Raw genomic sequence first — 12,293 nt, forward strand, 5'->3', positions numbered from 1 at the left:
AAATGAGGACCTAATGTCGGGGGTTTAAGTGGAGAGAAAATGTTTTGAGAATGATGAACAAATGCGCTTTACACAATTGATGTGTGTATGGATTGTGATAACAGTTGTATGAGCCCCTAATAAAATGTTTAAAAAAAAGAGAGAAGTCAGCCAGACTGACCAAGCTCACTTCCCAGGAGTCCTATAAAAATACCTAACTAAAGAAATAGTTGTCCTTTGGATAATGACAACATATATACAAATATTCTTGATATAATTGATGTCTGGATTGTTATAAGAGCTGTAAGAGCCCCCTATAAAATGATTTACTAAAATAATAAAAAGAAATAGTTTTCGTTTAAAAAAAAAAGTAAGTAAATGTTAAGAAAATAATGATGGCAACATATGTACAAATATGCTTGATACAACTGATGTATGGATTGTTATAAGAGTTGTAAGAGCCACCAATAAAATGATCTTTTAATAATAATAATAATAATAAAAGAATTTTGTGAGACCAATGGCTTTTTCATCACATATAATTTTTTCAACAACATAAAATATACAAGTGGGTTATGGTTTAGTCTCACAGCAAGGTCAGTGGTTCAAAACCACTGGTCACTCCAATGGAGAAAGATAAGGCTTTCTACTTCTACAAAGAACACTCAGATCCAGATATGAACCTTGATTTTGATGATTCATCAAAGGAGATCAGCTACCTATATAAGGAAATGTCGTCAGACCGTATCTATCTTGTCCTCAACTATAGCTGCTTTCTGCTCCAGTCCACCAATACTATCCTGTAACAGGACACTGATTCTACATAGGAGATTCAACTCATGTTCTCTGGAAAGGAGCTCCACCACTGGCAAGCTACTATATTTCTTGTGGAAGCTGTATTCTCTTAGAATGGGTCTGAATTTAGAATTGGAAAGCAGGGATCTTATAGACAGGCCTTAGTTCTTTTTTCATGCCCTCCTTTTTAGCCTGCAACGGATAGTTTCCCATTGGCCTCTGCTTCAGCCAGATGCCTGGAGTTCTCTTTTTCCCCTGCTCAGTAGTTTTCCACTTTTGATTAGTTGGCAAATTTTATATTAAATTCCTTGTTCAAATAGCCAGTGTTGTCTGGATAATAATATAAATATTTTATAACTGGTTCAGGTGTAAACACTCCCTGTAATGTAACTCAATTTTCTGAATGAGTATCAGCCTATAATGGTCAGTATTTTTCTTCCATTGATATATTTTTACCTGATGAGTCACATGATAATATTTTATCAAACTTCGTTATAGAAACACTATGAAAACAGAGAGTATATGAGTTTGAAAATATGTTTCAGTCGTTTTACTTTCCTGTATCATCCTGAGAATACAGGCCAAAATAGAGAGACAAAAACAAAAACAAAAGACACTTCCTTTGTTAAGTCATTTCTTTACAGTCCCTTTTTATGTGCTCTTATTTACCAACGATTGGTCAAATACTTTCTTTGAAACCAACATTTGGAGGTTCTTATTCACAGTCTACATAGAAAATGATTACTTTCTGCATGTTACCTTAGCAGAATAATTGGAACAAATGCATTTTAAGACTCTCTCCAAGTGGTTCATTTGCAAGTATAAGTGAGTTGCTAGATGGATTTGGAAGTGTATCTTTTGTATGGCCAACTGTTCTTTTCTTAAAGTTAGTAAAGTTTCACAACTTTGCAGTTTGTGGAAAGGGAAAACTGTAATTTTAGCAGACAGTGTTGTTCGTAGGCTCGGACAAACTTGGGTTCTCGCCCAGCTTCTCAACTGTAGGATGGTGCTGCTCAGGAGCTTTCCAGAGACTGTTTTCTGCTAATAGACCACGAGTTTTCATGTGGGCTTTCTATTGTAAAGGATGGTAAACACAATTCTTATAGAAAGCTAAGTAGAAAAGTACAGTGCTTGCAACCGAAACACTGGGGGGAAAATCTTATTTTAGTATGCATGTTATTTCTCATTTTTTTTCTTTTATCTTTTTTGGCAGAAAACAGAGGCACAGTCTGGCTCGGCTGGCACCTCAGCTCAAAAAGAAAAAGAAAAAAAAATCAGAAGAAAGGAAAATCGAGGCACAGATGGCGCCAAACTTTCTTAAATCTTCCATGATAAAACGTTCTGAGCTAGAATTCTCTGGGATTGAGCAGCCATCCCTTTGATGAAAGGTTCTTAAAGGATCCTTTCTTTTAGGTTACGTGGAAGAGACTGATTGGGTAAATCTATGTGTGCTCATGGGAATCAGATTAATCCCTCTCCAAGGAAAAGCACATAATTATTATTTTTTAAAATTTTATCGCGGGCTCTCGGAAATTCTGCAGATAATTACTTTAATGTGTAAGGAAAAAATAATCCTCAAAGGTGAGTATCATCTTAACTACTGCCAATGCTTAATCATAGAAAATGCTTAATCAAAACAAAAATATTATACTCCATGATCCTCAGATTGTTACTTGAAATATTGCTCTGTCCACTCAATACCCTGGAAGAGTACAGAATAAAGTATCTGTAATGACTGTGGAAAGACTTGCATTAGAATTCCAAGTAATAACAGACACCCCCCAAAACTGAGTATATCATCGGGTTCTGCCAAATCATTGTACACTGGTCGAACAGAGGATTACTTCTTAATAATTTAGAAACTATAAGACCAATAAAATATAATAATACACAGCAAGTAATATTTAGTTTGACCTGGATATATTATCAATTTAAAATAACAATACTATTCTTAATCTATGAAAGTCAGAACAAAGTTGTAAATTTTCTACAATAAACTCACCAAATACATAGCTTTCTATTTAAGCAAACGCTTTGAAGAGCTAATGAGAAAATGTTAAAGGGTTCCTGTGGCATATGTTGGTGAATATACCGGTATGTGAATCATGATACCAAAAAATTCATTCATTTGTTGTTGTTGCTTTTAAATATCCCCAATCGAAATAATTTTTTTAATTCTAGCAAACACTCTTGGTTTGAGTCCAACACCCCCAAACAGTGTCCCTTCATCTCATATATTTTAATTTTCTGGACTCAAGCCACAGATGTTCCCTTGGACTCTCTAAAATTTATTTTACACACCTAACCTTCTGTGATAATTTGATTATGTGTCACCTTGGCTGAGTGGGTATTTTCAGTAGCTTGGCAGACTTCAACACATCACTATCTAAAAGAGATCAGGAGTAAAGAAACTCAGAAAGGAACAGAAAAGCTAAACAACATGACCAACCAGCTCAAACTCCTAGACATATAAAAAACACTCCACCCAACAATAACACAATATACTTTTTCTCCAACATACGTGGTACCTACTCTAGAATTGGTCATGTTAGGCTACAAAACAAGCCTTAACAGATTCCCAAACACTGAAATCCTACAATGCATTTTCTCAGATCACAGCAATATAAAATTGGAAATCAATACTCACAAGAACAGGAACATAAAGACAATTATATGAACAATGAACAGCATCGTATTTCAAAATGACTGGGTAGTGGATAAAATAATGGAGGAAATTAAGAATGCCTTGAAATAAATGAGAATGATAATACGACATACCAAAATCTTTGTGAGACAGCAAAAACTGTTATCACAGGACTATTCATAGCCATCAACCTATACAAGAATATAGAAAAGAAATACAAAGTCAACACCTTAACACAACATCTCCAACAACTAAACACAACCTCTCCAACAACTAGAATACATACAACAATGAAAACCATCCAACAACAGAAGAAAAGAAATAATGAAGATAAAAGCAGAAATAAACAAACTAGAAAACAGGTAAACCATGGAAAAAATAATAGGAAAAAAACTTGTTTTTTGAAAAGATTAACAAAATCGACAAACTGCTGGCAAGCTTAACAAAGGAAATGAAGTTGCAAATATCTAGAATTAGTGATAAAACAGCAAATCACAAAAGATCAAAATGAAAGAAAAAGATCAATAATACACTGCTTTGACAGACTTTACTCCAGCAAAGAAATGGACAAATATCTAGAAGTGCATCATCTCTCCAAATTAAAACACAGATGGATACAGAAAACGTGAAAAGACCCATAACAAAAGAAGAAATAGAGATAGCCATCAAGAATCTTTCAACCAGCAAAGGCTCAGAATCAGAAGCTTCACAAGGAAATGCTACCAGGTTTTCAGTGAGGAGCAGTCCTCAATTCAACACAGACTATTCCAGAATATAGAAAGGGACAGAAACCCCCAACCTAGATGTATAAAATTTCAGCAAAATTCTGGACAATAAAATTCAACAACACATAAAAAATAATAAACAATTTGCCATGACCAAGCGGGGTTCCAAACAGGGTTACAAGTATAGTCCAATATATTTTTTTTAAATCAATGTAATCCATCACATAAACAAAGCTAATAATAAGAACCACATGATCATATCAGTAGATGAAAGAAAGGTACTTAATATCCAACACCAATTTCCGATATGAACACTCAACTAAATAGGAATGGAAGGAAATTTTCTCCACATAAAGAAAATTATATGATAAACCAATGGCCAAAATCTTGCTCAATGGGGGAAAAAATGGGGAAAAAAATAACATGAGAATGGAAACCAGACAAGGATGTTCTAATCATTGCACTTATTCAACATTGTGCTGGAAGGTTTAGCTCGAAACATTAGAGAACTAAAAGAAATCAAGGGGATAACATTATGAAGAGAAGAAGCAAGACTCATGCTATTTGCCAAAAAATATTATTTGTAATAGTGAGAATTGATTCCCACCCTCGACAAAATCAAAACTTCATCTCATCCTATTCCTGTTTATTAGTAGACAATGCCTTCCAATATTGGATTATAATCACAGACATATGACATCCAGAATTATAATATCTCACATAAAGAATTAGGGGTGGAAGGGCCATATTAAAGTATAACTCACCAAAGACTGTACAAAAATATTGTTGGAAACAAATTAACAAACAAATTAATCGAATTTCTATATACAGCAATGAGAATTTCAAAACACCATCAAGTAATAATACCATTTTCACTAGACACACAAATGATGAAATATTTAAGAATAAATTTAACCAAGGAACAGAAGATCTGTACAAAGGAAACTGAAGAACACTATTACAAGACACCCAGAGAGACATACACAAATGGACTAATATTCCATGTTCATGGATAGGTAGGTACACTTACTATTATGAAAATGCCATTATTATGTAAAACAAGCTAAAGCAATTCCTATCCAAACCCCATTTCATTCTTTAAAGAAATAGAAAAGTCTTTACAATCTTCATGTAGAGAGGGACGAGGCCTAGGATAAACAAAGAATTCCTTAAATCTAAGAACAAAGGGACCTCAATGTCTATTCCACAGTAGTAAAAACAGTCTATTACTGGTAGAGAGGTAGGTATGTAAATCAATAGAACATAGTAAAAAACTCAGAAATAAATGCATCAACCTACAAACACCTCATTTTGACAAAAATTTAATAAACATTAAATATGAAGGTGGTAGCCTCAGAACCGTATTCGCAGAAGAATGAAACAGAACCAATATCTCACTTCATCCATAAAATTCACGTTGGATTAGAGAATTAGGACTAATTACTAAAATCTGCAAAATTCTGCCACAGCTCAATAAGAAAAACTAAACAATACAATTAGAAGTGTTCAAGATACATAAACACATTGTTTACCAAAAATGACACTCAAATGGCTAACAAACACATGGAAAAAATTCTTATGATCACCACCCATTGGGGATATGCAAATCAAAATGATGAGATACCACATTACGCCCACCATGACTGTGCAGTTAAAAAGAAAACCTAAATAACAGATGCTGGGGAGGGTTTGGAGTGATTAGAATTACTTTATACTGTCCGTGGTCTTGTAAATTGATACAACCATTATAGAAAGTGATATGTCACTACCTAAAATAATTGGGAACAGAAATTCCATAGGACCCAGCGATACCTTTCCTGGAATTGTACCGCCAAGTTGAATGGCGTGAACGGTACACTCGTTCATGGTAATTCACAATAACAAGGAGCTGGCACAGCACAAATATTCATCAGTAGAGGAATGCATAAAGAGAGTCTGCTACATTCACACAATGGAATAATATTTTTGCTGTTGTTGTTGTTACTGATATTAGAAGGCATCGAGTCGGTTGTGACCCATAGTGACCCATACAACAGAATGAAACACTGAATGGACCTGCACCATCCTATTATCTCAAGGTTATGGAATTGGAAGGCAATAGAGTTTGATTCAGACCTCTTGCTTTGAGAGAGTCTGAAAAATGGCAACTCAAGTTAACCTATAGTTCATATTTTCATACTCTCTTTGATTATTTTTCCCACATGCCTTAATCCAACAGGCATAGTTTTGCCTATGTGAAACAGTGTTATTGAATATTGTGTTCTATCTTCACCCCTCATTGTATAGCTAGGATCTAGTTACTTAAACTTTCACCTATACAAATCAAATAGCTATGTATTTTGGTCTAAATAGCTATCTCACATACATATCCTTGTATTTTCTCAACAGTGTTTTAAATTCTATGTTATTGGTTAAATTAATGATACTGTCAAAAGAATTATATGCCCAAGGGGATTATTTATAATGCTTCTCAGATAAATGAAAATGATGTCTCTGAAGTGAACCAGGGACATATATAAACCATAGATAATTAAATGGATTTGGGGCTCAAACTTAATTGTAGCACTGATCTATGAACAATTTGTTATTATTCTATGGCCTGACTCCATACTGCCCTGATGAAAAGATCATTGAATACAGATATGGTAAAGAAGCAAAATATTGTGAAAAATAGCACTTCAGGTTTAAAAGGCTTGGCTTAAAACAATCAGCCATCTAAGTGAGATATCAGCAAAATCCATATGGAGGAACCACACAAAAATGTGTGATGCAAGGATTGTAAGTAATAAAATCCAAGATCAGAGAAGAGAACAGTATTAGTGCTTAAATTCTGAGCACCTGGATTTCAAAGGACAATGGATGACAGTAAATATCCAAAAATCTATTTGCTGGGTCACTACATGGATTAAGTCTCTATTGAATACCTTGTGACCATATACGTAGGATGTGAATAGCCTTGCTATAAGATAAGTGCAATGGAAAGTGGATTATTGCAGCAGATGTAGTTAGTTTAAAATTTAGGACTCTATCATTTGGTCACCCTTTTGACCTATTTAAAATTTTTTCTAGTTTTTAATATTTTCTCATTTATTTTCAATTGGGGCTTTTTCTCTTTTATTTTGTTATTGTATGTTTTTCTGTATGTGAAATCCAGAATATAGATGATAGATAGATGATAGATGATAGATAGATAGATAGATAGATAGATAGATAGATAGATATACAGTAACTGCATTAATTTATTGGGGAGCGGAAAGGGAGGTAGAGGGAAAATGAATAACTAATAACAAGGAGTAAAAGAAAGCAGAAAATAACCTAAAATTGATTGTGGTGATGATTTCATAACTATTTTCAAGAAAATTTACTATTCATTTGTATACCATGTGAAGTTTATGGCAATAAATATGTTTCTGTCTGTTGTTGACTCTCTGCCAAAGAATCCCTTTTAGTATTTTTGCAAAGTTGGTCTTATTTTTAAAAATTAATTTAGTGTTTTCATTTCTGAAAATGATTTTACTTCCCTCTCTAATATGAGGGATGACTTTGCTAACTATAACCTTCTTGGGTAGCAGCGCTTTTCTGCAATGGCTTCTGAAGAAAATCATCTTATTCACATTGTTTCATTTTTATAGGTGATTATTTTTTCCATATTGCTTGCAGTCTTTCCTTCTCTTTGATGTAGTACAGGTTGACTAGGATGTGTTGTGGTTATTTTCTCTTGGAATCAATTCTGTTTGGAATTCTTAAATAGTTATTTTCTGCTCAATCATAAAGTTGGGGGAGTTCTCTTTTAATGCTTTTTCAACTATTTTAATTGTAGTTATTTTTTTCTTGTTTCTGTTCTGGGATGTTTATTAAATATAAATGATTTATTTTCATAGTAACCTATATAGTTCTTATGCTTTATTCAGATATTCTTATTGTTTGATCTTCTTGTATTTTTCTTTTCAGATATTTTTCTTCAGTATCACTGATTTGTTTCTATTTTTTCAGTTCTATTTTATTCCTTGCAAATGCTTTCCATTTCTAATTCTTATTGTCTCCACTTCAATTTCTATTTTGAATTGTTAAATTATTCCTAGTCTTTTATGATTTTGTTACATTGGTCTTATAGTGCTTTTCTGAGGTATTGAATGTTAGCTTATGTTTTTTCCCCTTCGTATTTCTGTTAATATTTCCCCTGTGTTTCTGTTAAAATTTCCTCAATTTTTCTAAAGCAGCTGAAAATCATTCTCCTAAGCTCCCTAGGAGGAAAACCTAAACATTTCTCCTCTTCCGAGACCTCCTCTGTATCCCACTGCATGCATTTCACCCAATTGATTCATTTTCTCTTGGTTTTGCATGTACACAGAGATTGGATGCTGCATCTGAGACCTGGTGCTTTCATATTTGTCTCTAGCTGAACAGCAATCTCTGTGCACCTCCTGTATATCCAGAAGAGTCAAGGGTAGCTTGAGCAGTAGCTGACAGCAGGGAATATTTACATGCCGCCCCTGTCAAGATCCTGGTTGTGAAGTCAGCACATAAGTTTTCAGGTAGTGCAGAAGAGTAATCATTGCAACAGACACAGAGCAGGAGTGAAAAAAAATAACCAAGACACTGATTTTGTGTATGAGAGCGGGCTCAGAGTCTCTTTTAAATAACTCTCTTCTAGGTATGAGCTGGCTGATAGGCAGGTGGTGTCTGTTTGTAACCTGGGTCCATGGACAGATGAGGTTTAGATCCTCCTGTGATAATTTTTCCTAGACAGAGGCACTGCTCCTGGGCTGGCTCATCCCCTTGGTGGCCCAGGGAAGTGTCATCACAGTCCATTCCAGCATGTCCCAGATGGGCATTCAAAGCCAGCCTCCAGTTGGTTTGAATCTTTCTTTATCTACCCAGAATGAAATGAGAGAGCTTGACCATCTGAACTCTAGGGTATGGGAACCTATGATTTTTCCTGTGCAAGTTCATTCACATTTGCCCCTCCTCAACTTGCACTCATCCGCCACAAGTATATTGAGTGAGAAATGGTAGTGTCCTCCATGGTGTGTTAGTTAGGACATGTGAAGAGGATTCCTCAGCTCACTCTCTTTCACAACCCATCTGGAGTGCCGTGGGAGCTTTTTGACGGGAGTTATTTGCAGTGATTCTTCCCTCTTACACTCCAATGTGTAAACTGGTAGAGGATGTAGCTGTTGAAAAGCAAGGATGCTACTTCGAGGACTAAGGTACCCCTGAACCAAGTCATGCTATTTCAATTGCCTCATATGCATGTGAAAGTTGGAAATTGAGTAAGGGGGGCTGGAGAAGAATGGATGCATTTGACCCATGGTACTGGTGAAGAGGGTTGAGAGTACCACGAACTGCCCAAAGAACAAACAGATCTGTCTTGAAAGAAGTAGAGCTAGAATGCTCCTAAGAAGGAAGGATGGTGAGACGTCATCTCAGATACTTTGGACATATTTTCCTAAGAAATTGGTCCCAGGAAAAGGACATCATGCTTGGTAAAATAGAGGGCCAGTGAAAAAGAGGAGAACCCTCCACAAGACAGATTGACATAACAGTGAGCTCAAACATCAGGACAACTGTGAGGATATCATAAGAATGGGCCGGGGTGGGGGTGGGGGGTTCATTTTGCTGTACTTGGGTTTTCTATGAGTCAGAACCAATGTACAGGCACCTAACAAAAACTGGTAGAGGTTTTGTTTTTCCAGGGAAGTCCAGAACGCAGGTTCTTAATCTCCTGTACTTGTTCAGAAACTTTCACTGAGCCTCTGGCTATATGGCCATCTTGGACCAGAATCCTTATAGTCATGTTTAAGTTGTTGAAAAAAGGTATTTGCATCAAGGAAGTCATTAGTCTTGCAAAATGTTTTCATGTGATCTCCTTTTTGATTCCTACAATCAATGCCATATTTTCCAACTACTGAATCCCTCTTTGTTATCAACTACTACTTTCCAATCAACAGTAACTGTTAATACATCTTGATTGTTTGTTTGATCAATTTCAGATTGAGAAAGTTTGTAGAATTATATTCCTCCATCATGACTTTAGAGATTGATTCCCCAATTTGAGTAATATTTGTATTAACTGGTCTTTCTGGTATGAGTATCAATGTTAGCTTATCACAGACAGCATTATGCTTCAAGCTATCATCTCTTTGATGATGACTCTGAGGCCATTCATTGTGAATTTATCATTTGTAGGTTAGTAAACCATGTGATGGCCTGATTCAAAATGGTGAACTACAGTCCATTTCAGTTCACTAATGAGTAGAATACTGATCTTTATGGGTTCCATTTGGTGACTTCCCATTTTCCTAGTTCCTTTGTTTGTATAGTTCCCACTCCAATTATGAATGGTTATTTTTATTTATTTGTTCTATTTTGTATCATCTTTTGTCATCAAATGAATATCCTGAAGGCTTTTATATGCCCTGCGAGTAAGGTTGACTCTACTTCAAGGACCAGTTCTTCCCCAGTCATGTTTGTGTGACTTCCAACTTGAGGACTTATCTTCCAGCTTGCCCCAATCAATGTCCTGTTCCTCGTGTTAAGGCTGTCTCTTGCTCTTAGGCAGGAAGTTATGAAACTTGATGACAACTGGTGAGTCTTCTGGCATTGGGAATAGTGACAGCATAGCTTCCAGCATCATGGTACCACACATGCCATAAGTGTATGATAACTGACAGCAGAGTAGTTTTTTACTCACTGGTTTCGCTCACTATTGCAATCCAAGGCTTGAGGTTTTTGTCTTCAGTTCTTTCAGCTTGAGATATACCCTCAGTGCTCGTCCCTCTTGGTTTGCTCACTCTATACCTTTGCACATTCATTGTGAAAATTTACGTGGTCTTTAAGTCACCCTGGAAGTATTTTATTCCATACTTTCACCTCATTATTTATTCTATTATTATTTGCTACTGTAAATTCAATATTTGGTGTCAGAGTCTATTCTGACATTATTTTGTCATGTTCCCCTGTTTTTTAACGATTTTTTGCTTTCTTTATGTGTGATATGGCTCATGTCATTTCACAAATTCTCTTGTCTTAGGTCATTAACGTTCTTTGTGTCAAAACTATTTTTGAGACAACCTCTACATTCTGATTGGAAATGTTCACAGCAATACTTTGTTTTTAGTAGACTTTGAACTTTTTGTCTTCAGCTTCACATAAACTAAGGAGATCTGGTGGTAGGCAGTTATTTAAGGGCTGGAGAAATCAGAAGTCCAAACTCATCACCCATTTGGGAGGAAAAGATGGGTCAGTGTGTTCTCATAAACTTATAGTCCAAAAAATTATCAATCAGTTCTACTGCACGCTATAGGATTCTTATGAGTGGGAATCAACTTGTTAGCAATGGGTGCTGGTGGAGTTTAATTATAACTTGCTTATGCAAAATTGATGGTCTATTCTACAGTCAGCACTCCGCCTTGTTCTGCCTGACAATGTTGAGCTTCTTGATTGGCTTGTTCCACAGATTTGGTCCATTTGATTAATGCCTACTCAATCCAAATATGTACACTTTTATAGCAGCCCTTATGTTATTGAAAAAAAGGTATTAGTAGTGAATAATTCATTGGTCTTGTAAGTTCTATCGTGCATTTCCATCATAATTTCTGTCAACAAGACTGTATTCTCCAACAACTCATCCTTTTTTGTTTCCAACTGCAACATTCTGATAATTAGTAATCCTCAATGCATGTAGATTACATATTTGATCAATTTCAAGCAACATAAATTGATAAAAAACATATCCCACTTCCTTATCACTGGGATTATTGATTTATATGTAAATTTGAATAGAAGTCATGCTAATTGGTCTTTCTTGTCAGTATATGGATATTTTTGTGCCCCTGACAGTGTAATACTTCAGGATAGATCTTGAATTTCTATTTCTTTTTGGAAATGAATGTGATGCCTTTCCTCTTCAATTTGTCATTGTTGGCCTAGTAGACCTTATTAAAATTATCCAACACCATTCATTTCAGGTGATTGGTGCCGAGGACATCAATCTTTTTCCTTTTTAAAAAAATCATTTTATTGGGGGCTCGTACAATTCTTATCACAATCCACACATACATCCATTGTGTCAAGCACATATGTACATTTGTTGCCATCATCATTCTCAAAATATTTGCCTTCTACTTGAGCCCTTAATATCGGCTCCT

The sequence above is a fragment of the Echinops telfairi genome, unplaced genomic scaffold (genome assembly GCF_000313985.2).
Source record: "Echinops telfairi isolate 266 unplaced genomic scaffold, ASM31398v2 ScPeMD7_7469;HRSCAF=8507_1, whole genome shotgun sequence".
NCBI classification, from domain to species: Eukaryota; Metazoa; Chordata; class Mammalia; order Afrosoricida; family Tenrecidae; genus Echinops; species Echinops telfairi.